A 27,958-nucleotide genomic window follows, 5' to 3' on the forward strand; every position below is an offset into this window, starting at 1 on the left:
GGACTGCAGGTCGGGGGACTATGCATAGGACTGCAGGTCGGGGGACTATGCATAGGACTGCAGGTCGGGGGACTATGCATAGGACTGCAGGTCGGGGGACTACGCATAGGACTGCAGGTCGGGGGACTACGCATAGGACTGCAGGTCGGGGGACTACGCATAGGACTGCAGGTAAGCCCAGTGAGTCATCACTATGTGCTACATGGGACTGCAATGTAAACCTGACGCATTGTCAGAGGCATCATCATGTGCCAACAATGGTGTTACATGGGACTGCAGGTAAACTATGTATTATCGGGGTTAACTGCAGTCCCATGTAACAGCATCAATGTCACACGATGATGACTCAGATATTGGTTGTGTTACCTGGGACTGCAGTATCAGTCATTATCATGTGCCATTGATGGTGTTACATGGGACTGCAGTTATCCCCGATAATACAGTTTACCTGCAGTCCCATGTAACACCATCGATGGCACACAATGATGACTCCCATATTGCAGTCCCAGGTAACACAACCAATAAGACGTGGTGATCTGATAATACAATCAGTTTGCCACCACGTCTTATTGGCTGCGTTACATGGGACTGCAGGTAATGTATAAGGATTTTTCTATAGGCCTCAGCTTCATCGTGCACCTTCTGTAGTTCTGCAGGTAACAGGATTTGGACTTTGACGGTGCGAGCACTGAGATCACAAAGGGTTAATCTATAAATTCGCCTCTGCTACATCGACAGGGGGAGGGGGGCCATTTACGAGGAAATCGCAGGTCCGGTTAGGGAGAACATCTGTTCCATAAGCCCCGTGGAGGAGCAGGACACCAGACACGTGCACGTCTTACCCGATCCAACCGCCAGGAAGCTGCCGCTGTCACTGGACGTGGCAGGCACCGCAGCTCAGCACTATCCGATCCCAGAAGCAGAGGGGTCCGGTGGTCTGGCGGTCCTGGTCCTGGTCAGAAGCCCTGTTTGTTTGCAGAGGGCGCCTGGGCTCATTGGCTGCGGCTGCTGCTTAGAGGGAGGGTCTGGAGTAGCCAGGAGTCTGCACTGCCCTCCTACCTCTACCGCACAGGACACGCCATGTGAAAAACAAGAGACGCTACGAGGACGATGAATGAGATCAACAAATATACAATGAACAGAGGGCCGCGGCCCATGGCTGCTGGGAGCCTGCGGGACATTTCTCATCGAGGGGAGGATGCTCACGAATATGTACGAGGGCAATAACAGGACGTGTTTACTGATCAGACGCTTTAACCCCTTAAGGGACAACATGTATCATAGGACATGAAGGGGAGACCAGAAATATCATATTGATATACGAGATGAGACCACAGTATAGAACAAGGACATACATCTATATCCTTGTACATAGGGGGCAGTATTGTTGTATGCGGGAGCAGTAAAGACAAAAAGTACGAAAGGGATTTTTGTGACAATGTAGCAAAGCAGGATACAATTTCCGTCACCTATATACACTCCAGCAACAAAATAGCATTTAGACCATTGCCAACACCACAAGCCCGCAGGGGACATATCCGGTCCTGCCAACACCTATGGGTACACAAAGTAAATTCCACTAGCAGTGAAGGGGTTAATTCCATCCCCTCCCCCCTATGTTAGAAAGGTTTTCTTGGAAAGTAAAGTATCAGCATTATAGCAGGCCATGACTTGTATCTGCGGCAGGTCTATTGTAGTATATACTCCATCATACAGGAGAACAATGGTGGTGCTGATGAGAATGTCGGGGGCAGGGGGGCAGGGGGGCAGGGGGTCACACCCCCCCCCCCCCCCCCCCCCCCCGGGGACATGTACAAGGACACGTCCAGAACAGGAAACATGAGTGTGCTTATATTATAGCCGATTCTCGACACTTTGGCAAGTCACAGGAGCTTTATGGAGGTTGATCCTCGAGGGACCAATGTCTCCGATCCCGGCTGGGTGGACTGTGGAGACCAAGACTGTAATGAGAGTATCCAAGACTGGGTAGAAGGCAGAGGGGGGTCCGGGCAGTTCATTCTTATACAGTACAAAGTTTTCCATACCAATCATCGTCTTTGAGAAGAAGACCGCTCCCCTAGCAGGCCATTTTAGTGGCTTGTCTCACGAGGGCTTCGCGGTATTTTGGTGTTTGTCTCCATGTAGAACCCCATAATATGGTCATTCAGGGCCCCTATACCAGTCTTACCTTCTATAGGATCTCCTGTAATTGGAGACGATAAACTAATTGCACGTTCCAAAATAAATTACCTGGAAAAAATTCCCTCGGCATCATCTGTTGACATGACAGGTGGACTGACAGCTGCTCGGGGTGATAATTGGGGGCTCATTGCAAATTTTTCAGCTCAACACCTGATGTGGTGCAATTCTCCACTCAATGACTGGAGGAGGTTGTAACGTGGGCACTGTATGTACAAACTGGATAAGGTTAATAGTCTGGAACCGGGACCAGACTGGAGGCCCATTGGCCTTGGTGCAAAAGATCGGCTTGGCCCTCATCTGACAACTTGTCCTTATGACCGTCACCTGCGTCCCATGCGCACGTTACCAGCATTTATATTTCCAAATTGCCATAAAGACTTGATACCAACTTCCCATCATGCCATTCCTCTGTCAATGCCGCCAGATTATCATGCCCATTTTGTGCCAACCCCTTCCCCATAGAATTCCTCCTTGACTATATACTTCTGGCCATCTGCCACTAGAGAAGTTGCCATTCTCCTTTCTAACAGTGGAAGGCTGTGTATCATAAACCTTCGCTCTCCAGTGCACCAGGAGGCAGGGGAAAAATAAATTTACCATCCCCAGACTGCCAGCCATCAAAAGGAGGAGATCAAAGACGTTCAACCAGCCTTACTGTGTTTAAGGAGAATTGTATGCATTTGCAACCCCTATAGCAATACCAGAGCGTTGGAAGCTCTTGCACGTGCAAATTGTAACCCAATATTCAGGACACTAGACTTAAGTAGATTATGGCTACGACGAACTCAACTCCATCCTTGCAATCTCCAATTTTTGCACTTGGCAGGGTTTGCCGTTGTAGTTTTCAACCAACAGACAGCCCCAGGTTGAAAACTCTATGCTCGACAGAAAGACAAAAAAACCTGACGCGTTTTCACCAAACATGGCTTGAATATGATAAATGACGACTTTCAGAAGAAAAATAACATTCAAGTGCCTGAGCTATGTGCTTTCCCCAAGGAAGAGAGGACATTGTGTGCCGGGTCTTCTGCTTCCAGCAGACAATAGGACAACGCGGTAATTAAGTTTTGTCTAATAAGGCAGAAACGAGACACACGGGAGGTCGTGCATAAAACAGACTCGTCTAACACAGTCCAGGACTCAACATGCGGGAACGACTCAAGGACGTCTGTTTTAGTCACTAGGCTGCTAAAGAGCGTAACTAAAATGTGGTCACACAACATTACACGATAAGAAGTGCGGACTCCCGACCCAAGGAATACAAGAGGTTTCAGCCAAAAACAAAAAAAGGAGTAAGATCTGAACACTTAAGACTGACCAAAGATGGAAAGATTTGGGTCCTGGTCAAAAACTTGAGAGCCTGTCGACTATGACACGAGGCAAACCAGGTGGACACCAAGATGGTGCCATTTCACCAATAGAACCCCTATTCTCTTGACTCTGGTTAGGGTTGAGATATTCAACTGGCCTCAGGAATGAGAGGTCTCTCACTGGTCCAGTGGATGATCCTTTGCAAAAAGTTTTGCACGTAAGGAACCAAATGGGAGAAACAAAAGCCATGACCAATGGGCAACCACAAGTGTACCAAGAAGAGCATAAAACAAGGTGGTGAAGCATCGGCATGAAGTCCAGAGGTCAGGAGATACCAATTCAGCGACAGAGGTAAAGACTGAACATTGGTCAAGAACTCAGAGTCGGTAACCGTACTGGAAATAGTCCAGTTCAGCCAACTAAAGTCTAACATTCATGTCCATTACAGCACAAGACATTTCCAAGACAAGATATGAAGGTCTAATGTCCCATCAACTTCACGAAAACCTACAATTGCTTGAAGGACTTCTGGCAATCACCAAAGACTTGACTCATGGAAGACAGCTAACAGAATCTTCTTATGTGGTTCAATCAGGTCAAAAACCAAATTGGTTCAAGTCAGTGACTCCTCCATAGGGGAAGCGAGACCACCTTCGGCTCTCGTTTTGGAGTGGTCTCTGGATTGGTTGACATTCGGTAATTTGCGTAGAGTTTGCCATGGAGAACTAACTGAGAAGAAGTCTTCATACACCAACATGGACAGAGCAACAACTGGGAACAATGGACGCCCAGACTGTCAACTTGTACGTGTCCATGTCTCAAGGAGTCCATACTTTATGAAATTTATCTGAGCGGGGGTTCTTGGCTTAGAAACTTTAAGGGTTAAAATGGACTGTTAAAATTACAATTTTACACATTTTTTGTCTGGTTCCATTCACCATTGTGGTAGTTACTATAATACAAAGCTATATTCCTATTATTGTGCAGATTCCCTTACATGACAGCACAATATGGTGGAAGCAACAGGGAACAAGCCGCAGGCATACTCTTGGCTTTGGCACAAGCGTCATATAGAGAAGGGGGAGGGGGCGAGTCCTGTCCAGGCTCCATACAGGAGGTTGTGATAATGACATTTTATTATTTCCAGCCCATTTACCATGTCAGCATTCATTATACAGACTTCACAGCTGTTCATGCAGAAGATCTCCAGAGCCAGGTGAGGCGTCCAGTCTGCTTGCGGCCAGGACACTATAATGACGTGGACATCCAATATTTATGTAAAAAGCTTCATGAAAGAATAGGAAGTGAAGCTGGAAAATTATCAGAAGAGACAGGGAAAGGTTTCCTACCTGGGTAGTGATAGAAGCCTACAGAGAACATCTATGCCAAGGCCGAGCAGACCGGAGATGAACCAGGTTTTTATAGTCCCAAGCATAACGGGTGTTAGGATTGGGTCCCGCAGGGTTCTCTTTCAGCGCGCAGCGGCACCTGCGGGTCAATCTAATTCTTGCGCTCGGCCTCGGGTAGTGAGGTGTCTGGAGTGCAAGTCCAGCTTTCGGCCTACTGAGCATGCTCAGACATTTTGGAGCCGCTCAGAGGCCAAGTCCCATTTTGTCCATACCGAGCATGATCGTGACATCATGGCCACCGCCCACCCGGGGCTCACACTTTGACTAAGTACCTTAAGACAGGAGGTTAGGGCCAGGTTCCAGTTAATGGTAGGAGCAGTCTCTAGGGATCTAGGTAGGATTCCTTGGCTCTGCCAGTGGGAATGAGTAGCCCAATTAACTGTCTACTCACTTTGTAGCTCCTAGCTGTTGCAGGAGCATGTTTTGTTGCTGACCTGGGGTGAAGTTTAACCCTTGGCACCCTTGCTGTTTCAGCTGTAATGTGCACCAATCCAGTGAGGTTAACTGGCAGGGCGTTGTTGCAGCTTGTTCACATTGTGTACCGCACCACATGACTGCCAGTGCAGTTTAACTGGTAGCCCGCTGTCCAGACTTACAGCCGCCCATCTGGGCCTGTGGACCTCGATGCAGTGTCTTGCAGACTAGCGGGTCAGTCGTTTAAAAAATATATACACAGAATCGTAACAACGGGTCTAACCCAAAAGCTGGCCTACACGTTGAAAGTGAAGAGGAATAGCTGTAGGCTGATCTAAGGATCAGCCTACAGCTATTCCTCTTCACTTTCAACGTGCACGTGCATTCTTGGTTCAGGATAAGACAAAGTGTGCATATTTGGGAAAGCTGATGGACACCTTTGATTTATCTAGTGAGAAGAATTGGCCCATGTCAAATACCAGCATGCCCAATCCTTTGTTCAGCTGACGTGTCGATGGTAGACAGTTGGGTCAGATGACCATCTAATCAGTATAAGGGTGTCCCATCAGAAAACAACAGGTTTCGATAACGAACTATGATGTATGGCCACCACAAGCCATAGATTTTGAGTTATCAAAGACAAACCCACTCAAAATCTGATCCTGGGCAAGGAGATTTGCTTGGTGGAAGGCTTCAAAACTAAGAAGTCACATTCTTGGAACTAAACAGAACAGCAAGGAGAACACCATGGTGGTAGCCAGAGGTTAGAGTCAAATATCGAACTTGACTTCGTTGTGCAGAACCTTCACGGACAACCAGATATTTCTTTTCCCAACTCTACGTTGAAGGTAAGGCAACAACACTGATCAGGATCATCATTACCATTACAGGATCTTAATTGACAGACACCACACTATATGACCACCATTACTCCATTCAGAACCAGACCCAAAGACTACTTTACAATAGTGCTTGGTGGAAGAGGTCACATTCCCTAGGACTCAATAGAGCAATATGGAGAACCCAATGGTGGAAACCTGAGGAAGGAATCAACTTCAGACTCAAGATTAAAGTCCTGAAGGACAACTTGAAGTATCTGCTCCATCTCCATGATGAAGGTGAGGGAATATTGAAGTTTAGAGAAGATCCTGCAATTTTAATGTATGGTCCAGTTTATTTAGGCATCTGATCACGGAGTGGACTACTGTTGACAAGAGGACAGCGACCACTCCGGAGATCTGAGGTGACCAGATCTCGCTCATTTAGAATGTTCTTTTATTCTTCCCACTCCTCTTAGTAGTCAAATACCAACACCCGGATCCAAAACCAACATGTGTGAAAAGAGGTCTTTACAAGAATAATCCAAACAATTAATCTGTTGACAAAAACAACTCTTGAATGAAAAGTTCCGAAGCCGAGAGCACAATGCGGCCATTACCAGCCATAAAGCCTCCGCTTACCGGGGAACAATGGAGGGCTTTCACACAGGAATGGAGCTCGCTGCGGGAAAGCCCTGCTCCAGCATTTTTAAGATATTTCTTCAGATAAATATTAGTTTGGAGTAAGCCCGGTTAGGAACAGAGGTTGATGGAGCGGCAAATTTTAGCATGGGAAGAATTGGATAAGTTCTTGATGGAGACAACTGGTGGCTTTCTGGAAAAAGTGAGGGCTCAAAAGAAAGGCATAATACATTATAACTTTTGGTTTTGTTGGTTTGGGAAGAGGATAGTTGGAAATTGAGGTGGATAGCATGCAAGACTGGAGGCATCCATGGTCGTAGACAACATAATGCTGAACAGCTCTGGAGGCTCCTGCAATTCGCGACCATCCACTAAGTAGCTTGCTCGTAGCCAATGGTGGAGTAACCATTATTCTAAGGAAGTCTAGTCAAACCCGAACAAGAGAAGCCACCAATCCCACTCACCCGCCTTACAAATGAGCCACTACGTAAAACCAAAGTGGGCCCATGACATGTCAGCTCAGAATGCTAACAAAGAGGAAGAACACTTCTTTGAGCGATGACAACCAAGGTATCTGGAGATATATGATGGGTGCAAATGGAGACAGCAGATAAGAACATCTGTTCAATGTTGTGAAAACCATCCTGGAGTTACGGTTAGGCCAAAAACACCTGCAAAACTCCACATCTGCCCTCCGCCTGCAGGACAGGGATGGCTATGACCCAAGCTCGTCTAATGGCTGCACTTGAGAGACCAATTATCTGAATTTCAGCACTTGAAGATGCTGCAGCGTCAATGCCGAGGAGGAGCTGCAGAGCCCCGTTGGAAGTCATTTCGTGCATTGTATGAGGTCAGCGTCTTCCATTTGAGATAATTGAATATTGGTCTGGAGCAGATAGAAGCTCTTAGCCGCTCTTATGGGTGTGACTGCTAAAAGCTTCCGAAGAATGAAAAACAGCCGCTCTGGTACGGAGACAAGAAAGCGATTATATTCTCGGCATATCAGATGGTTAAATATAGTAGAGGGCACATGGAGTTCACTTGTGGCCAATATGCCAGGATCTTCCTCCCGGGGTCATGGCGGCTTGTGTACGGCTTTGCTGACTATTACACAACGAGATAATCTGATGATGGGAAAAGTCAGTGTTATCCCTGCTAGAAACAAGCTGTATATATCCCCAATAACCGGCTCACTCCTCTGCTGCGGAGAGCACATGCCAGCCAAGGTGCCACGAGAAGGGGCGGCAAGAGCGTTGGCATTTACAGAAATGCAACTGGTAGCCTACGGAAGAGGAGGCCGGCACGACCCAACTACAAATGGACCAAAGGGCTTTTCTGGGCCTTGCATATATTAGGATAGGTCACATGGGGCAGAACAGCAATACTAACCACAGTCCCTACAATATATATACGGCATTGTGCATCCTGTACTCACCCCTAGGCTGCAAGCTCATCAACCCGCTGATCTGTGTGGGACCCAGGTGTCAAACCCCCCACTGATCATATACTGGTGACCTCTCATCTCATCTGGGCATCATATTACTCAGGATCCCTTGAGAACATTAAAGGATTACTAGAACCAAGGACATTTATCATCCATCCACTGGATCTCCAGCGATCAGTTATGATCTGTGATGAAACCTGCCAGCTTCCTCCTGCAGCACCCCCACAGGGGAAATAAGGCATTACACCAAATCTATCAAAACTGATGAAGGTCCTGAATAGAGAACTCCCCTAAATAAAAGGGGGCTGCCTGATCGGTGAGGACTCTTATACACCAGGAAACCCATCTCATGTATAAAGGCTCCAGTCAAATTCTCTGTAAACTAAAAGACATGTACCAGGTTGATCTTGTAAAAAAAAAATAAAAAAAAAAATAAAAAAATATATATATATATATATATATATATATATATATATATATATATATATATATATATTTTCTTTTTTTTTTTATTTATTTTTTTTTTTTACAATAGGAATGCAACGAGTTGTGCTCACATTTCACCACATCCAACAACTGATCCTTAATATGGGCTGCTCCACCACAGCTGGACTTTTTTCCTCTAGCTCCCGCCATTCCTGAGCAATCAGTGCTTTTTGTTATGGAGCCTGAAATGTTAACTAGACTCCCTAATATCAAGTGGATGGAGCCAGGCAGGAAAGGGGCGTGACTCCGAGCTCTCTCTGACTGCCACTGATTGGAGATCTTAATCCCGCCCCCTTCCTGACAACACCCACTAGATGTTAGAGAGCTTAGTTGCTCAGATCGTGAAGGGTCCTCTTCAATGGAACCTAGAGAAATTGGCAAAGTAATTGTCTATATATAAATGCAGGAGCTTGCAATCCATGTTGACACTAGAAAATAAAGCTCCATGATGCCTTATGGGAGACAGAAGTAATCTTCAGGAGTTGACAGCAGAATTCCTGAGCGGCGGTCAGCAGCCAAGATGAGACAGCCCAAGATGGGAGACAGCCAGAGGCTCGCAACACAATCTGCAGCAAGTCCCAGGAATCAACCAGAGCAAATAAGGAAGGTCTGCCAGGTCTTGTGGTTTACAAATGTATTACAATCCTGGACCGAGTCAGGTTTCTGCACTTCTTCCAGATCTCTTCTGGCTCGCTGCACGTCTTACTGTCATCCGAAGATTTGTTAAAAAGAAAAGAGGAGAAGAGAAGAGAAAAGCTTCACCCAAAAGAGAAGGAACCTTCCCCAAATCTCCAAATACCCCAGATCTAAAAACATTACCCGTGATGAGAGAAGGATCGTATAATGTAGGACGCCAGAAAGTGCTCGCTTTATAGTTTGTGTAACATCACTATGACATCATCCAATCAGTCTGTCCTCGCTGTGACATCATCCAATCACAGACTAATCTGCTACATGGATTGTGATCTCACCCAATCACAGACTGACTGACCTCACCTTATGACATCACTACCTACTGACAGACTAGGTGACCTCACCGCACCACTACAATTGCCAGATATTGCTCCGTCATTTCCAAAATCCGCCCCTCACCTCACAGGCTCTGGCTTGTATACCATTAGCAGCTTGAACGTGGCCTGTGGTCTATTAAAGCGACACGTGACAGCCACTTATTATCTGTTAGGAATATAATTATCTCCATAAACAGAACAGCAGACCCGGAGCCGCGCAGGGTGCACAGCGCCCCCCTCCAAACCCTGACAGGTGCATCATGGGTAATAGAGATGCTACACCAGACTGTGTCATCTAATGAGAAGAGATGGGAGATTGTAACAGAGTCTGGCTATGCAGGAGTTTCCCACAGGTCAGAAAATAAAGTGTTGATGCAGCTTTGAATGTGACCAGAGCACGAGACAAAACAGCGCAGGAACAATTGAAAAAGTCTAGTTTTTCCCACATGATATAAATCATGTACAGAAGGTGATTCATAGTCATCCTACCTGGCCCTGATGCAAGAATAGCATGCCAGAAACGCAGTAAAGACCGACACTCACCCAGCAAAAGAGTAGAATTAAAGGAGATTTAGAAATGCAACCCTAAACAGAGCCCGTTTTGCACAAGTCATTCTGCAAACATTGCTGAGGTTGCAGAGAGCTGGTGCAATAATCTGTAGCCTGCAGAGCATTGCCTGAGAACACATCTGCACTGCAGCACCACAAGCTGCACACACAGCACAATCGGGAACCCCGACGTCACCAGTATGGACACCGACACATCAGTCAACCTCAGGAGTCGGCATGCTAGGGTCATGCCTGACACCCCGGCCACATCTGACAACACGCCAGTCACCTGCGTCAGATCAAGCGGATACATTCTCTCTCGATGACACGGGACAGGCATGTTTGCGCTCCCAAGAATGTGCTGACCAATCGCGTGACAAGTCCGAACACGACCAGTAAACAACACCCTACGAGGGCGACTGGGATTACATACCGCCCTATTGTGTCCTGCAACAATGGGCCCCCTGCTGGAGGAGCAGATCAGTAGTGTAGCGACAGCCCCCCATGTGACAATTAGGGGGATCCTAGTGCAGATTGGGTGCTGTGAGTATAGACAAGCATGGTCAGCATGAAGCCACTACATTCAGCTCAAAAGGATCGTCTAGACAAGCGTTTCTTGAAGAACCCCAGGATAATTCTGAGGATATCCAGAGAGAAGACACCTGCATAATATAAACATACACCCCATTAGGGCCCCCTTCCTCCCAATGGAGGGTCACTCTGGTGGAACAAGGCGTCCATACAGGACACGGGCGGGTGTTCATTTGAATGGTCAACGTGTAATGCCACACTTCCCCTGCAGTGGCCGCTATAGAGAAGACGCCGACTTTCCCCAATGACAGCAGCCGATTGCAGAATTCTTTTAGGATAAAGCCACACTCTTGGATAGGCCTCACGCTGCAAAAACTTCCTGCACAGTCTTTCCTCTTGTGAATGAGATTAAAACCCTGGGTTTGTTTTATTTTTATTTTGGGGAGACCCTCTTTTCCATAACATCCAGAAATTCCACTTTGGGCCAGTGGGCGATCCTGATGCCATACTGCGCCATTCTTTTCTATGGCGTCATATACCCTCCACAGGTCTGTATCTAGAGGGCCCTGAGCCCCACAGGTACTAGGTCTCCTTTTAGGGGTTCAGACTGATCCCCTGATGTATGGGTCTGTGGAGATCAGGGCATTGCCATCTCTGTGGCGTCTATTCAGGATTTTTTTTTGGTCCAGGGCTCACAATTCTGTGCTTTTGGCCTTAAACCCGCTGGGTTTAGGGTTGCAATTGGGAAACACTGACCCCAACTGATACATTGTAACAGACTGAAGCTGTGACCAGGCATGTTCATCGGCTATTCCTCCTGACCCCCCACATACACGCATGCTCAGATAGTCCCAATAGGACAGAAACACCTGCCCGACACCCAAGATACCCCCTTCCCCACATGTGCCATTGGGGCAACTCCATGCCCCTAAATCAATGTAACCGATGCGATCACATCTACCACGGGGATGGAAGGTGAAGGGTTAATGTCCGCCGGCTGATTATAATATTCGGATACTTGAAGCCATTTGTCTCCCGTACACACGGCCCCTGGAGAGGATCGCCTTCCCTCGGAGTGCTGCCGCCGTGTAGTCAGCCGACCTCTACACCGGGAATCCGTCCAACCGCCGTGTATGCCAGGGCGCAGGAAGCCGGTGCGCCCTCCATGTCCTGCTGGACAGGTAAGAGGAACATCACCGATCCAAAAATCAGGAAGAAGAGAACAGGGAACACCTGACCAAAAGGGTTGTCCAGGAATCACCACAAATGCTCACCCCCCAAAAAAAATTGTTCCAGACTTTCCAGAGACTCTGCAAGTCCTTGACTACGACACCTCTAAGCTCTTAACTGCAACGCACATTTTGTTTTTCTGCCGGTTGTAACCAGACACGTGACGAAACGTGTTTACACGCCGACTACTAATCCCATCATCTCAGCGCTGCGGCACCTCCTGGCTCCTCAGGTCATGCTGGGACTTGTAGCTGCCAAGGCTCGGGCCTGCGCTCCTCAGATAGGCCTTGTGTTTTCCTAATCTTCTGCCTCGCTGTTATCAGCTCAGCGACTGCAGAAAACCAGACAAGAAACTTCTCAGACTCCGGTAATGGCCACGTTACACCGCCTGTATGGAGTCCACAGCGTCACATACCCCACAATGGCAGAATTACTATCCGCCCTTACTGGTCTGCAAGTGTCAGTCTTCACTGTAGTTCCTGCATTCTGTTCATATTCAATAGGAGCAATTCCAGAATGGACGGATTTCAGGCGCCCACAGAATAGGTTCATCTTATTATGGCTGCCCTATAAGGACAGGTCCAGCAGAAAAGACTGACGAGGACACCTGGGTCTTCTCTGTGCCGCCATCCCACGTTCCGGCCTGTACTGCCCCCAGTCTGGAGACGGCATGTTCCCCATTTCTCGCTTCCCCTTTTCTTTATGTTATGCGACACTAAGACCTGATTCTGCACTTTGTGTCGCCCTGCGGCTGCAGCGTCCCTCGCCCCTTCCCTCATATTGCTGAGATCTGTAGGGACTGCCGAAAAGGGGAACCGCGCTCTGTGTGCAGTCACGTGCTGGACGGCCGTAATGACAAAAACTGATGACTCCTTCGATATTTTTTTGCTAAAAAGCAGCATTACAAAGCACTAAGTATTAACCATCGCCGTGCCAGGGCCAAATACAGTAAAGAAACTGGAACGAAAGGACGAGCGCCTGGGAACCTGCACGAGTCAAGGAGTGTTATTTACTATCCAGTATGTCGCAATCCCCACCGTACCTCACTGTCTGAAGTTATAGGGTCACAAAGGTTTAATGCAACGTCTTACAAGGCCCCGACGAGCATGTGAGGACAGACGGCCCTATAAAGACCCCTTTATATGTTTATTGTATATCGTTATACTGTGCACACACAATGGAGTCACTCACACTGACCCCTGCCCTGGAAATCCAAGACCCCAAGGCACAAGTACTGGTCCTACTGTGAGGTCATACAAAGGAGAGCGGGGGCCTCATAGAAACAAAGAGGGCCCCTTGCTAATCTGTGTCCTTCATTGGCCCCAGTGCCCATATAGAAAACTGGTAGAGATGATGCATCATGGAGGGGGGAGGAGGACTAGAGAGTTGGTATTGCAGGTGTTCAGAATTAGAAAACCATGAGTTCTTTCCTCCAGAAACAGTGCCACACTAGTCCATGGTAGGGTTCGGTATTGCAGTTGATTCACTAACAGATTTGCAGTAACACAAACCACCCAGGACAGATTTGGAGCGTTCCCTGGAATTAAAGGGGCTTCCAGGACTTGGTTACTGAAATGAAGTGCAATGGGGTTCCCTGACCATGGGACATGTTCAGTTTGCACATCAGTCCCATTCATTGGGTTGAGTTGCAATACCAAACACAGCCACTATACAATGTACGGCGCTGTGCTTAGTATGTATTGAAGAGGCCGCAGTGCTCCTCCAAACAGCTGTCCGACATCTGGGACCCCCGCCATTCTTCAAATAATGACCGATCCCAATAAGTCATCCATTGTTAAGCATTGAAAATCCCTTAAGTGGCCATTTTTCTCTAATTCTGGACAATCGCTATAGAGGGGGTTGTCTAAAAATTTGCTCAACCTGAAAACTTTTCTTGAGGGGTGTCAGGGCTCTTATTTAAACAGAGCAGAGCCTTAGAAGGACACGCTCCTGTTGTATTGATACATTGTTGCCCCTTCGGATTTCTCAATGGTCAATCTGCCAAGTGAGAAACAAATGGGCAACAATGTATCAAAACAAGAACTCAAGGAGTCTGTGAAGTGGTGACAACCCTGTAGGAGCGGTGCGGGTGACCACTTCCTGTTGTCACTTTTTGAAGGAGGAAGAAACCGATTCACCTAGAAAGGACTTCACAGAAACCTTTAAGACTTCATGGTGAGAAGGTCTGATAGTTCCTGGAGAAGTTGTGACTTAAGGTGGACGTGCCCTTTAAATGCCAAGGAGGGGACCTCGGTAGTAATACAAAGAGAGTGTCGCTGCCAGACACAAACAAACAATCCAAACCCCGCACATTAATCCTCGCCAGCCCAGCCGGTGACCTACTTCTGCCCAGATTGTATTACACCACATTGGCGTAGTAGGTAAAGCTCGCCGTGTTTTTGGAGGTCGTGCCAATGCGAGGGGGCGAGACCAGGGGCGCGCAGGAAGGGCTGCTCTCCTGGCACGCCGACAAGGTGGCCGCCGGGTGCAGACGTGATGAAATGTTAATAAACATTTAATATTTAATGCCCGGACTGGATTCTGGGAAGTGTCATCACCCGCAGACAAGAAATGACTAAGCAACGGCCATGACTGGCAGAGAGCAAGGTGCAACGCTTAAAGCGCTCCCTCACCTACACAGGCGGCCATGTTTCATACATTTGCAGAGTAAATCGAGTTTGGGATGTTCTTGTGCCAGGGCTTGGCACATTCTTCACTGTATACCCACAGCTGAGGGGTTGTTACAATTGTACCCAGAGCACCATTCGGCTCTGTTCACATCTGCATTGGAGGCCTTCGTCAATAATGTCGGACAAAATAGAGCAGCATGCAGCGATATTGTGTCCAGTGATATTCCGGGCTCCATGACCAGTCCAACCACATTATGGGCTCAGTGGGGTCCTTTGGGCACCACTTTGTTATTTCCTTTCTGCTCCTATGAAGGAACACACGGGTACTAACATGCGGCGCTACTTTACCCATCCAAAGGTACGCTGCCATGTGACCCCCACATCCCCCTGGAAATTAAAGAGTTAATAATTGAGGACCTATCCTTAGGATCACAAGGGGTTCAAAACCCAGGACCCCACCGATCAGCTATCAAGCCAGCCCCGCAGCCTCTTCATTCAATACTAAGCACAGCGCCGTACATAGTCTAGTGGTCATGCCTGGTATTGCAGCTCAGCACATCCACTTGAATAAGGCGACAGACAGGCCATGTGACCGGTGAACGTGACATCACATGACCTGTGAAATAATCTGTTCTATCAAGAAGCTGATACATGGGGACCCCCCACCAATCCCCAAGGACAGCTCATCAAATGAGTCCCAGAACTCCCCCCCCCCCCTTTAATGGCAACCATCGAAATCCATTACTAGTCATCACTGCAAATAGCTGCAACGTGTCACCGATCTATTATAAAGGGAAATCACAACACAAACGGGAACAGGGTCTTACAACCACGACTACTACAGCCATCATCCCCTCTGCAGGTTATGACCCAGAACAAGTATTTTGGTACAGTCCAGAGCATGACGTGTGATGGAGGAGAAGGAGCTGCACACCTACACAGAGGAGCCGCACACCTACACAGAGGAGCCAACCTCCACAAGTCCTGTGATGTCATCAGCCCATCCCCCATCTGTACATAAACACAACTGCTGGCTGTCACAGGTTCACTGCTGCAGGGTGACTGCCATGTCTGAGGGCGCAGGGTACAGACACCGCATCCACTTCCGTATAAGGGTCCATGTCCTCATATTAAGGGGTCACTACAGCTGAAACTATAGGGAGCTGTTGGTGCAAGAGCTCACACTCTGATCTGTCCTGTTATTCCATTGGATAGAGCATCACCTGCTGACTGGTGGAGAGCCCTTCACCGATCATAAGAAAAGGGGTACCTGAAATAACCAGTATGGTGTGGGATCCCCATGGACATGGAGGTCTGAGTAAGGTTCCCTTTAAAGCAGTCAATAGGCATCCTAAAGTGGGCAGGGGGGCCTAGGTCTCCCCCCTGCTAGTGCGAGGAGTCACCAACAAGTAGCATTACATATATGCACGACCTCCATGTACCGATACGTTGCCTCTGTAGAGACTTCTATCTAGGTCATCTTATCCTGCAATGTGATCCAGAAGAAGGTGAAGCTTGTGCTGGCCCTGTACGGGATACGCAGCAGGTAAGTGGCCACCATTAGCCCTATTCACACAGCCGGACTTCATGGCCAAGTAATATCTGAGTAAAGCAGAGCAGGCTCGGGTGATAAACACCATGGCCGAGTCAGCACGGACATATGACTATAGTCTAAAGTTAAACTCCAGTTCAGACCCTCCTTTTCCTACGAGATTCTCCATTAAAACTTACAGGGATTTTGCAGGACTTGTATATTAACCAATCCTGGGTCAGACACCAACGGGACCCCCACAAACAAGCTGCAGTGACCAGGCGAATTCTGCGGCCTCTATACTAAATACCAAGCACAGCGCTGTATATAGCAGTGGTCGTGCTTGGTATTGCAGTTCAGCCTTGTTCACTTGAATGGGACTGAGCTGCTGCTATACCATTAAACTGCTGGACAGGTTATCATTGCCACAGCCTTTTCAGATAGTCGATTGGTGGGGGTCCTGATTGTCAGACCCCAACCAATAACATATTGATGACCTAACCCCAAGCACAGGTCATTAAAGTGCAAACCTGGAAACCCCTTTAAGAGTGTAACTTTTTGGGTTGCTTTCGCCTATTCCTTCTGGATACTGCAGGGATCTCACCGGCGACAGCATTCGTTTGCATGGTACATATATGTTCCAGCCACACAACAGAAGTGTCCACATCGCTCCAGCCTATGAAGGGTTCACTTACTTTATATACAGACCTATCATTTACCAATGGCGTGCAGCGTATACATATACGGGCACTGAGTCACGTCACAGAGGTATGAGGCACAACTGGTTCCCGCAGATGACTCCGAGATACTCAATGTCTAACCTGCACATTCACTGAAGATCTGAACTACTAGAACCATGAAGTCACCGCAATGTAGTCAAACACCCGGCCGAGTCTTCCTGAGCCCAGTGACTCACTGATGCCCATGGCCAAGTCATGCCCCAAGCAGGGGTCACTATTAACCCCAATAGAGGGGCCGGAGTTGATTAGAATCAATTCCCACAATTCGAGAAGCCTCAGGGAGACCTCCAGCGCTCCTCGCGACGAGCAGCCCAGCGCAGTGCGGGGCCCCTCCGAGGGGGATATTTATCACCAACCCTTTATAGACATCGAATAAAGATCCATTGTAATAAATCCATCGCACAGAACGAGAACTGCACAACGGCGAAGATTACACACAAACGCGTTTCACGAGGGATTTCACTTTCAAGGTCATCGGCTTCTATCATTGAGAGCAGATCGGAAGAATTGACCGGATCAGCATCTAACCTCACACACGGCAAACGCGTCTAATACTGCGGTAAGTGGCGCAATACGAATACGCCAGAGGTATCCGTGAAGGGTTAACACGATTCGCAGCTGGAGCTGTGTACTCATAACCTTGAATCAGCAATAACACCATCGATGCTGCAAAGAGGAGGCGCGACGGCACATACTCACCATGTAGATATAAACACAGGGCTACCGAGGCATAGGCTGCCGCAGAAAACACAAGAGGATCGTGCAGCAGAGCGCACAGCCACGTGCACATGTAGCAGAGCCCACTGAGTCACTTAACGCTTTGGAATGTATGCACCATGACTGTGTGCACGCTAAAGCACCAATGATGTGGCCAATGACAAACTCCATTCTGATACTCATTATAGCCATGACAAGAATCTGCTCACTATATATAAAGCTAGACAACAACAATGTATCCATATTAATGCAGTAACAACATGGCAATAGGACTGTATACAGTCTATCGCGGCAGTCCCATTATATACTGACCCAGGTAGGTTCTGCAGTGTCCAGTTTCCTACATACGACAAGGAGCAGGACCAGCCGGTCGATGAGAAGGAAGGAATGTTTGCCAAGGAGGAGGATCCACTAGGGCTCCCCGGTCACTGTGAAGATATAGGGTCACTCCTTCTCCTCCGAGTGCCCCATATCATTTGACTGGCCGTGAATAGGAGCCGGACCGCAGGGCGACATCTAAGCAAAACATCTGACCACATGTTCTATAATTAGCCGGTAGTCGGAGACAAATGATCTCCAGGTATATACCTAGGATATAAACTCTGCTCCGTCCCTGCCTTAAGATTTGCCTAAAGGGAAACTACGCTAAGTCCGTGGCCGCAGGGTACAGGGACATATAGCTAGAGAACATGCAGATATAGCCTCATAGCCAAGGGAAAGCAGGTGGATTACTAGGACTAATGGTTGGCCATACACAAACCAACAACATGCACTAGTCAAGGCGACCGAGTACTGGCACCAAATCAGGTCTAAGGGCCAAGGAATTCAGAATCAGACCACCACCTTCTTTCCCATGCCACTTTGCAATAGACACCCCACTATAAGGTGCCAGTTTGTACCACCTAGATCAGCCGGGAATCTCATAGCCCTGGATACCCCAATATTGTGCCATTATCTCAGACCAATTGAAATCAGAATTTATATCCATCCACCAAAACCTTCCACAAGGCACCATGCAAATACTCCATTACAATAGATGTGAGTATTTTTTTTTTGCCAAACAGGGCTGTGGAGTTGTAGTCTTAGTCAGACTCAGGCTCTGACTAGAGAAGTCAGTAGATTGGGCCGTCGACGCCACAGACCTGGTCCCAACACAGTGAAAGCTCAGATGAGGAACCAAAACTGTTCAAACGTGACCAACAGATGAGCCTGGACTATAACAGACCAGAATGTCAGAGGTAGACATCATGGTATATCCCTTGAAGAGTCCGAATAGGTCCATCCAGGACGAGAGCTACAAGGATTTTCTAGGAGCATTTTCCTTGGTTTTTCTCCCACCCTCCAAAAACATATTTGGCTTCGTGTGAAATTATCCCATACTGAGCACCAGGTTGGTCTGTGACCCTGCTGGGGACAAGGCCTGACGTAAAGTTTTCGTGCGGGCTGTGTGACTATGTCAGCACCCTGTAAATCTTGGACAGCACAACAATAAATCACCCTACACCAGCAAAAAAAAAACTGCTAACTGATCCAGAGACACGATACTTGTGCAAAATACGGAACGAGGCTTGCAACGGAGTCAACCTGGTCACCTGACCAATATTTAAGAGATCCGAAAAGGTGGGCACCTGTTTACATGGTTCTTGGGATTTTTGTTCAACATGCCATATACTCAGGACAATAGGACAGTCCTCCCGGGATCAGCCTATACCCTACGAGGACCTACAGTGCCCTGTTTTATGGCAAGAACTACAATAAATTCCACAATCTTCAGGTCACTTCAGGACATGCTCATGTTGTCCCAACCCTACAGCACCAGCTCTAACCAGGAATGCAAGCTCTTCTAACAACCCCAAGATGATATGTGCCCCACAAGGATATAGGAAGTGCCCTGAAATGGAATCCATAGGGGTGTACAATAGCTGCTGCTGCTGGGACTTGTAGTTTTGCAACCATTTGAGTGCACCATACCCTGGACATGGGGTGTAGCAGATGGGATGATGCACAGCCCCGACATCTGGAGACAAACAATAGATGACTGCTCAGTGCAACTGATAAGACGACAAGATGTCCCTGGCCTAGTCAGTGCAGGGAGCGGTATTAGTGGCATCAGTACCACGCAAGGTCACCCACAGGGTAGAGTGCAAGCTCTATAGACAGGTACACCAAAAGCTCATGAAACGAGCACAGCTGGATATGACATACAAGCTTTGGACTTGGGCCACAGTGACATAAGGCTGCATTCATACAGTGCATTGGCAAAAAACTGCATACGGTTTTAATGCAACTTCTTAATTCTCTAGGTGGAAACCATCCAGCACTTCACCTGGTGCACCAAATCTGTACGCTGTTTTTACCAAGGCAGTTTTGACCAAGTGACTGAAAGACTGCTAGTATTGACAGAACGGCAAATGTACTAGCGAGTGTCAGCTCTGCAGACAAGCACAGGGATATCAGGACCTCTGTACATGAGCTTAGGAGAGAAATTAGACTGCAAAACTTGCACTGGCAGGGGCAGGAACATAGGAGAGTAAAAGCAAAAATTAGAATGCAAGCTCTGCAGACAAGTGCACTGGCAGGGACTAGAGGGCAATAGATGAAAAGGAGTGTGAAAGCAAGGATTAGAGAGCAAGCTCTGCACACAAGTGCACTGGCAGGGACTAAAGAGCATATTACAAGGATTAGAGTGCAAGCTCTGCACACAAGTGCACCGAAAGGGATTAGAGAGCAAGCTCTGCAGACAAGTGCACCGGCAGGGACTAGAGAGCATATTACAAGGAATAGAGTGCAAGCTCTGCAAACAAGTGCACTGGCAGGGACTAGAGAGCATATTACAAGGATTAGAGTGCAAGCTCTGCAGACAAGTGCACTGGCAGGGACTAGAGAGCATATTACAAGGATTAGAGTGCAAGCTCTGCAAACAAGTGCACTGGCAGGGACTAGAGAGCATATTACAAGGATTAGAGTGCAAGCTCTGCAGACAAGTGCACCGGCAGGGACTAGAGAGCATACTGCAAGGATTAGAGTGCAAGCTCTGCAGACAAGTGCACTGGCAGGAGTCAGTGTTAAATCAGTCAAGTCAGGTCAGAGATTAGAAAACAAGCTCTTCAGACAAGTGTGAAAGCAAGGGTTAGGTTGACAACACTGCAGATAACACCAAGGCTAGGAATTAGAGTGCAAGCTCTGAAGACACAGGGTCAAGTGAAATGACAGCTGTGCAGCCCCAAACATAAGGGCAGGTATTAGATTGCTAGCTCTGCAGACAAGTGCACTGGAAAGGATTCTATACACACCAATAATGGCTGATGATCAGACAACAAGCGCTGTAATGTGAACAGGAGGTAAGAGATGCAGCAGCTCTGCAGACAGGTGCACTAGAGTGCAAGCTCCGAGGGTCTACTGGTCGCAGGAGGTCATGGGGGTCACTGGAATATCAGAAAGGCTCCTACCTGGGGGCTCCACTGCCAGGAAATGGTTGGATTAAAGGGGGTGTCCTCCGCCTTCTGTGGGGAGGGCAGGTCACACACACCGGGATCCCCAGTAATCAGGCCGCTCAGGCGCAGTGTCCCCGGTATATATAGCGAGAGGCAGGGCTCGGCCAGCTGACAAGTGTATATCCCGTGAAGGAGGAGCTGGACACCGGCCTCCTCTCCCGACACCTCGGCCTTCCGTTGACGCAGTTCATTAATATGCAGCAGTCTACGGGGTGGGCGGGGCGCATGTAAAGATGAGCTCCGATAGGCTGTCCGGTGAGCTCTGTGGGCGGGGCTACAGCCGGTGCACGATATCGATAATATGCAGCTGTCTATAACGAAGGGGCGAGGCCAAAGTCAACGTTGAGCGCTGATTGGCCACGGCTGAGCTCGCTGGGCGGGGTTACAGCCGGTGCACTGAGTGACGCAGTAATGGTTGTTGCCAGGACCTGGGCAGAGGGGGGATCCCATCATGATGGCGCTGAGGGAGGGCGGAGGGGTCGTCAGCCGGCAGAGCAGCCACTATCTGACAGAAAGTCTCCTCAGTCAGGGCTGGGGGTCATGTTTATCAGTTATGACCGCCCAATACTGAGCTCCATGTAAATCTGAGGGGGACGGGCGATGGTTCTGAGGTAAAATATCACCAAACGACGGTTTTCTGTGAGAAAAATGGAGGACGACGGAATTCTAATGAAGACCCAACGCTATAGTTATGGCCGTGAACGGAGATATTCGATCTATAAATTGTTACGACTGTTGTGCGTTGGTCGTGGACTACAGTCGTGTGTATCGCAGACGGAACATAGTGACCAATCGGCAAACCCCCATTATGGATGCTTAATACGAAAAAACGCCGTTCAGTGTGTTCACTATGTGCGATTAAAAGATTTGCATAAAGGGGCCTTAGACCTCAGGAACATGGCCGCGTCTGTTACCTGGCCAGCGCCGCACCTCCCATGAGGCAACCTGAAGCGACCGCTTCAGGTGGCGCTATGCCGGGGCTTCGGGAGGGGGGGGGGGGCGGCATTTTTGCTGTCCTAAGCAAGTACAGGGCAAGCTGTCATGGACTGGCTTAGCGTCACCGTCACCAAGCGGTGGATTGGGGCGGCCCTGTGGACGCAGCGCTGCTCTAGTGGCTGCCCCTCACGCTTAGCAGAAAGCAGGTCCTCTCCCTGCTTGCTAACACCACCCGCTCCGATCCGCCCCCTCTGCTCCGCCCCCCTCAGCTTGGCTACATCCACTCAGCTTGGCTCCGCCCCTCCATTCCCCCCCATCCTCCTTCTTTGGGGGGGGGGCAGCTTTCTGACGTCCGCCTCAGGCGGCACAAAGACTAGGTTCACCCCTGTACCTGGCTGTCAAAAATGGCCGAATCGATCCGCGCTTAAAGCCTGTTTCGCTTCCCTTTCTTGTCCGTTTCTGTTTTGCATCCGTTTTTAACGCACCTTTGAATTTCTTTGGTCTTTTTTTATTCTGACCCAACGTTTTTAATGGCTATTTTGAGAGCCGATAAATACGGACCCATTGACTTTAATGGGGGCGTCAGAATGAATCAGTTTTTTTTTAACAGAGATTGATGCACTGTCATTGGGGCAGATTTATCACCTTACCTTGTACGCCGATGTTAGGATCGCTATAAGCTGGCGTAGATTTCAGTACAGGCACATGGGCCGGCAAAGGCTGCATCTGGTTTATAAGGAGTCGTGTTCCTGATGAAGTGCAACCTCCACCTGCGCAGGAGATATGAAGACTAACGTAGACCCCACCAGCCTTTATATATCTGTCCCATTGTTTTTTGGCCTGTGATTGGGTCACCAGCAGTCACATGGGCATGTCGAGCATCATGAGGCTAGTTTTCATAGTCGTGTGAATAAGGCCTTAGCGGTGGCTATATTTTTCTGTTGATAGAATACCATAAGCAAATTATTTTAGCTATTCCAAAATCTCAACCTACAAAATCACAAGCATGGACCAATGTGCGTGCTGGCGGCGTATCTTAACCCAATTTGTGAATTGAAAACTTGAATCAAGTGAAAAAATTTGCTCATCGCACAGCCATTTTTCACTATCATGTGAATAAGGCCTTAGTGGTGGCTATAAACATTTCACTTTGCATAATATGGCGATCTGTTTGCCTACATCTAACCGAAACAAATTTCAACCTTTACAAAATTCAATTAGTCCAAAGCATTGTCGCATGTCTAGAAAAGGACAAATCTTTCATCATTTCTTTTGGTGGCTTGGGTCCAAGATTTGTTTCGAGTTGAGCAAGTTCGATACGAACCATCATTTAGATTGGTTTAAAGCATAGTCTAGAACACCTTCAGGGCTCTTAGGAACCTGTCCAGTTTTTAGCTTTCTAAGGCAAACATAGCCAAATGTATGTCAAAGTGAGTATAATAGGTGGAGGCCAAATGATTAGGATGTCGTCAATGAAGCGATAGTAGGCCCGGGGCCTGGTGGTGCAGGTGGATAGGAAGTCGCTCTCAAGCTTGGCCATGAAAAGAATAGCGTACTGTGGCGCCATTTTACTCCCCATTGCTGTGCCAGTCTGTTTTAAGTTGATGCAGTCACCAAATGAACGGAGTCTGAACAGCTGAAAACCTTCCATGAACATGTCAACCAGTTCCATCCCACCATCAACCTGACGCTCAATTAATCCTTCACTGAAATAAACTTCCTGGACAAAGTCATCAAGATACAGAGCAACAAAATTGAGACATCACAATATCAGAAGCCAATGGACTGGCCAACCTACCTGAGATGGGACATTTTTCATCCTAAACACATAAAGAACTCGATTGTCTACAGCCAGGCTATCAGATACCATCGCATATGTTCAGACCCTGTGGATAGGGACAAACACCTTGGCAGCCTCCAAAACACATTCTTGAAGCAAGGTTATCATCCAAAAATAATCAAAAACCAAATTACTAGAGCCAACAGAATACCAAGATTGAATTTATTCAAATACAATACCAAACAGGAAAGTAATCAGGTGCCCCTGGTCATCACATACAATCCACACCTGGAGACGCTGAGAGAAATCACACGCAAACTACATCCACTAATGCAAAAAGACGACTGTCTAAAATCCATATTTCCAGACCCCCCTCTCCTGTGCTATAGACAGCCACCAAACCTCAGGAATATGGTGATTAGCAGCTCACTATCACCTCCAACTAACACAGGAACATTTCCATGTGGACAGAAAAGGTGCAAAACCTGCCCGCACATACTGACCACCAACAAGATAAAGATCCCCAACTCTAACAAGAATTACAAGATCCCAGGTACCTACACCTGCAGCACACCTAATGTGGTGTATTTAATAATATGCACCAAATGCTCCACTGGGGGCCTGTATGTAGGAGAGACTGGTCAGAAACTTAGAATGCGGATGAATTCACACCGCCACACGATTACAGAGCAGAGAATGGACCTCCCCGTGCCTGAACACTTTTGCAATTAAGATCATAATATCATCAATGACAAGAAAATTTTGGTTTTTAAGGGGAAACTTCAAATCCAAAAACAAAAGAAAAGTGTATGAATATAAGATGATGATTTTGTTTGGCACACTCCAGGGGACTTGAATCTGTCACAAGGGTTTATGTCCTTCTATAGGAACAAGCCATCACATCACTAATCAAAGCAGCCATAAAGCCCACTCATTTAACTGATAAGGGCCTTGTGAACTGATGATTTATTTACTTGTGTGTACCAATTACCATCTACTCCCCCACCAAACATTCTATTCGTGTGTCTCTTTTTGCATAAATATGTATCCTTCAGAAATTGTGTTTAAACTATGCCTGAGGAAGGAGCCTACAGCCTCGAAAGCTTACAATCTGACATCAATTTAGTTAGCCACTAGCTTCTGCCCGCGACGTCGTCTGCGGGTTGTTGTTGGCGATGAGCCGCTTATAATTAGCCAAATGTGGTTGGCGGCGTCCGTATGTCGGCTCTGCTACATTTGTGCATATGCGCAGCAGCCCCAGCTGTATGCACATCTGTATGGAGAGCAGAGCAAGCTGTGGTACCGTGCTGCCTCAGCTCGGCTACATCGGGCAATCACAGGGGTTGTGCTGTCTGAGTGTCCTGGCAGTGTCTGTGTATACAGAGCTTGCACTCTAATTCCTAGCCTTGGTGGTATATAGAGTACATACAGTGTATACAGCAGTATATAGAGTACATACAGTGTATGCTTTCACACTGTCCGACTACCTCCTGTTTAGCTCCACCCCCAAATTAGCGTGTAGATCCACCCACCACACAGTGTGATCCTATGGGACGGCTGAAGGGCCTGTGATGTCATCAAAGGTCCTCAAAAGTAGTGTGTGTGTAAATTTGTGCTTAACAATCATGTAGTGACGTCATTTACCGGGATAAAAAGTAGCCTATATGTTAATCGGGGGTTCCTATCTATCTATGTGCCAAATTTCAGGCAAATCCGTTCAGCCATTTTTGCGTGATTGAGGAACAAACAAACTTTCACATTTATAATATTCCAAGGATATGAACGGTACAAAGATATTTTTCCTTATGAAAAACACAGAAAATTTATCAGATGTGTTTAAAGATTTCCCCATTGGGCCAGGATTGTTCAAAAATTCAAGGATCTGCAATGAAAACTAATACATCCATGACTGCAAGTGTCGTCTCTTAGGCCTTATACGTCATATTTTTCATTTGTTGATGGCCGCCATCTAACAGACAGTTGAGTCTAAGAGTACAAATCAATGACAACCTTTGACAGACTCAGAAGAGGTATGATTGTGAAGAACAGTAGATGGAATGTGCCCTCAGACCTGGTGGGGGCATCACAACCACGGACCAGATCTCAATCAGACAATCATAAAACTTTCACCCTCCTTATCTACGAAGTTCTCCAATATTTACAGCTATGGCTGTTTACTCCCCTCCTTTTATTGATAGTTCTGCTTTACATCTTTTGCCTTTACCACACTATTCCTATCACACTATGTGATTTTTCAGACAGTAGGGGCCATTCATCAAACATATGCTGCTTTTTTTCATGATTTTAAAACTACTTTTGCAAGACATACTATCCAAGTGCCTATTTTCTAGCCTAAATCACTCGGCACTTTTTTGCTAGTGCTTATGCACTTCACTGCCTGAGTAGTGTAACAAAAGCCCAAAATACCTCACAGCAGTATGGGGGAGATGTATTACAAGGGGAATTTTTAACCCTTTTCCAACATCCACAGTACTATAATGATGGATGTCAGGTCTTTAAACATGATGACCATTCAGAAGCTGAGCTGCTGTTATAGTCACCAACTAGCTGAGACAAGGCGGCCATAATCGTAATGAGGGAATGTTTTACTGAAGCGTCTGTTTACCAGCATCACATGTGCGCCACTATGTTTGTGACAATCACCGTCCCCCGATCTATTACTATGACAGCTGGGAGCCTATAGAAAACTTTCAAATCAACCCTGTTTCGGTAGATCAGAAATAAAAATCAAGAGACTGTCAAATATATTAGGTATCCCCACCCATACTGCAAAACATCTAAAAAGATTTTTCCCCATACAGTGAACTCCTTAGTGGAAAAAAAGATGGCCGAACCAACGTTATTTTTTTAATGTTTCACCTCTTAAAAAAATTTGAATAAAAGGGGTTAAAAAATGAGACATTCACCAAAATGGTGTAAATTTAATCGTGTGGCTGTGTAACAGGATTACAGTAAAGTGATGGCTAATGGAAGATGAGGAGTAAAAGACTAAAACTGGAGACTGTAATTTATGCCAAATTTATCCAATGTTTGGTAAATTTTGCACCAAAGTTTTTAAGACATCTCAGTACATAAATCTGGAATACGGATAGCTATACAGGTTAATCACACCTTCTTTTCAAATGTGGAGTGTTTGGTGTAAAGAAAATGTGAATTTTTTTCACAATTGAGTTCAAAAAGTTGAAAATTCTTATTTTGCTACTTTTTAACGCGAAAGTTCTGCAGAGCAGGACTTCATAAATTCCCCCTAATTGTCTCATGTAGGAGGTGATTTTGCACAAGATTTATTATGCGTTGTGCACCTCGTAGTAAAATGGCCACAAGGAAGTATTTCACTTGAAAAAAGGCACACCAAAAATAGCGCAGTTGACAAATGCCCCATACTGTATTGTACAATACTTGGTGTCGAGAACTGTCAACAATTTCCTCATCATTTTCTGTCGTTGTCTAACCTCCACAGAATGCTATTGCAGGGCATCGACATCCCAACACGACTTTCCTCTGCTGATTAGGCCTAGATGAATGGATCTAATCAGCAGGGCGTCTCGAGCCACAGAATCGGCGGCTGAATCCGTCACACAATCCACGGCAAGCTCGAGCAGGACGCTGAAAAAATCTATTCAAAACAATGGGAAGAAGAGGTGGAATCTGCTGCGGAATCTGCCCTTAAATCCACAGCAAATTCTTATGTATGAACATATCCCTAAGGCTCCATGCATACTATCGTGTACGAGCCGTGTTTTTTTAGCACCCTAACACATTCGTTTTATGGCCCCATACACATGCATGTGTATCATCACAGGTCCATATATGGGGCCGTGAGCCCAGGCCAAATCTCAGGACGAGGCCTGGTCCTGTTTGTTTTTTGGCCTCTGCTGCATGAATGTAACAGTTCCATGGAAGACATTCGCGCCATTTTCTTATAGTTTTCGTTTTATGGCAATCACTGTGCAGCCAAAATAATACGTTATTAATATTCTACGGTCGTTATTATTAGGACGCTACCAAATTTATACAGTTTTTGTGACACCCGTAAAAGTATGGGAAAAATATTTTATGTGAC

The 27,958-nt window shown here is 47.1% G+C and overlaps 1 protein-coding gene across 3 annotated transcripts in view; it reads right to left on the bottom strand.

The window, feature by feature from the left end:
* Nucleotides 1-21,323, bottom strand: part of SLC45A4 (solute carrier family 45 member 4) — a 77,266-nt gene extending 55,943 nt beyond the window's left edge. For 2 of the 3 annotated variants that reach the window (XM_075270045.1, XM_075270044.1), the window contains exon 1: nucleotides 21,114-21,323. The gene's annotated coding sequence lies outside the window, so the exon portion shown is untranslated. Of the gene's footprint in view, nucleotides 1-17,646; nucleotides 17,706-21,113 lie in introns of those variants that run through there. The other variant, XM_075270046.1, reaches the window with a different exon arrangement.
* Between the last annotated feature and the right edge of the window lie 6,635 nt (nucleotides 21,324-27,958).

This window comes from Leptodactylus fuscus, chromosome 4, assembly GCF_031893055.1.
Source record: "Leptodactylus fuscus isolate aLepFus1 chromosome 4, aLepFus1.hap2, whole genome shotgun sequence".
In the NCBI taxonomy this organism is placed as follows: Eukaryota; Metazoa; Chordata; class Amphibia; order Anura; family Leptodactylidae; genus Leptodactylus; species Leptodactylus fuscus.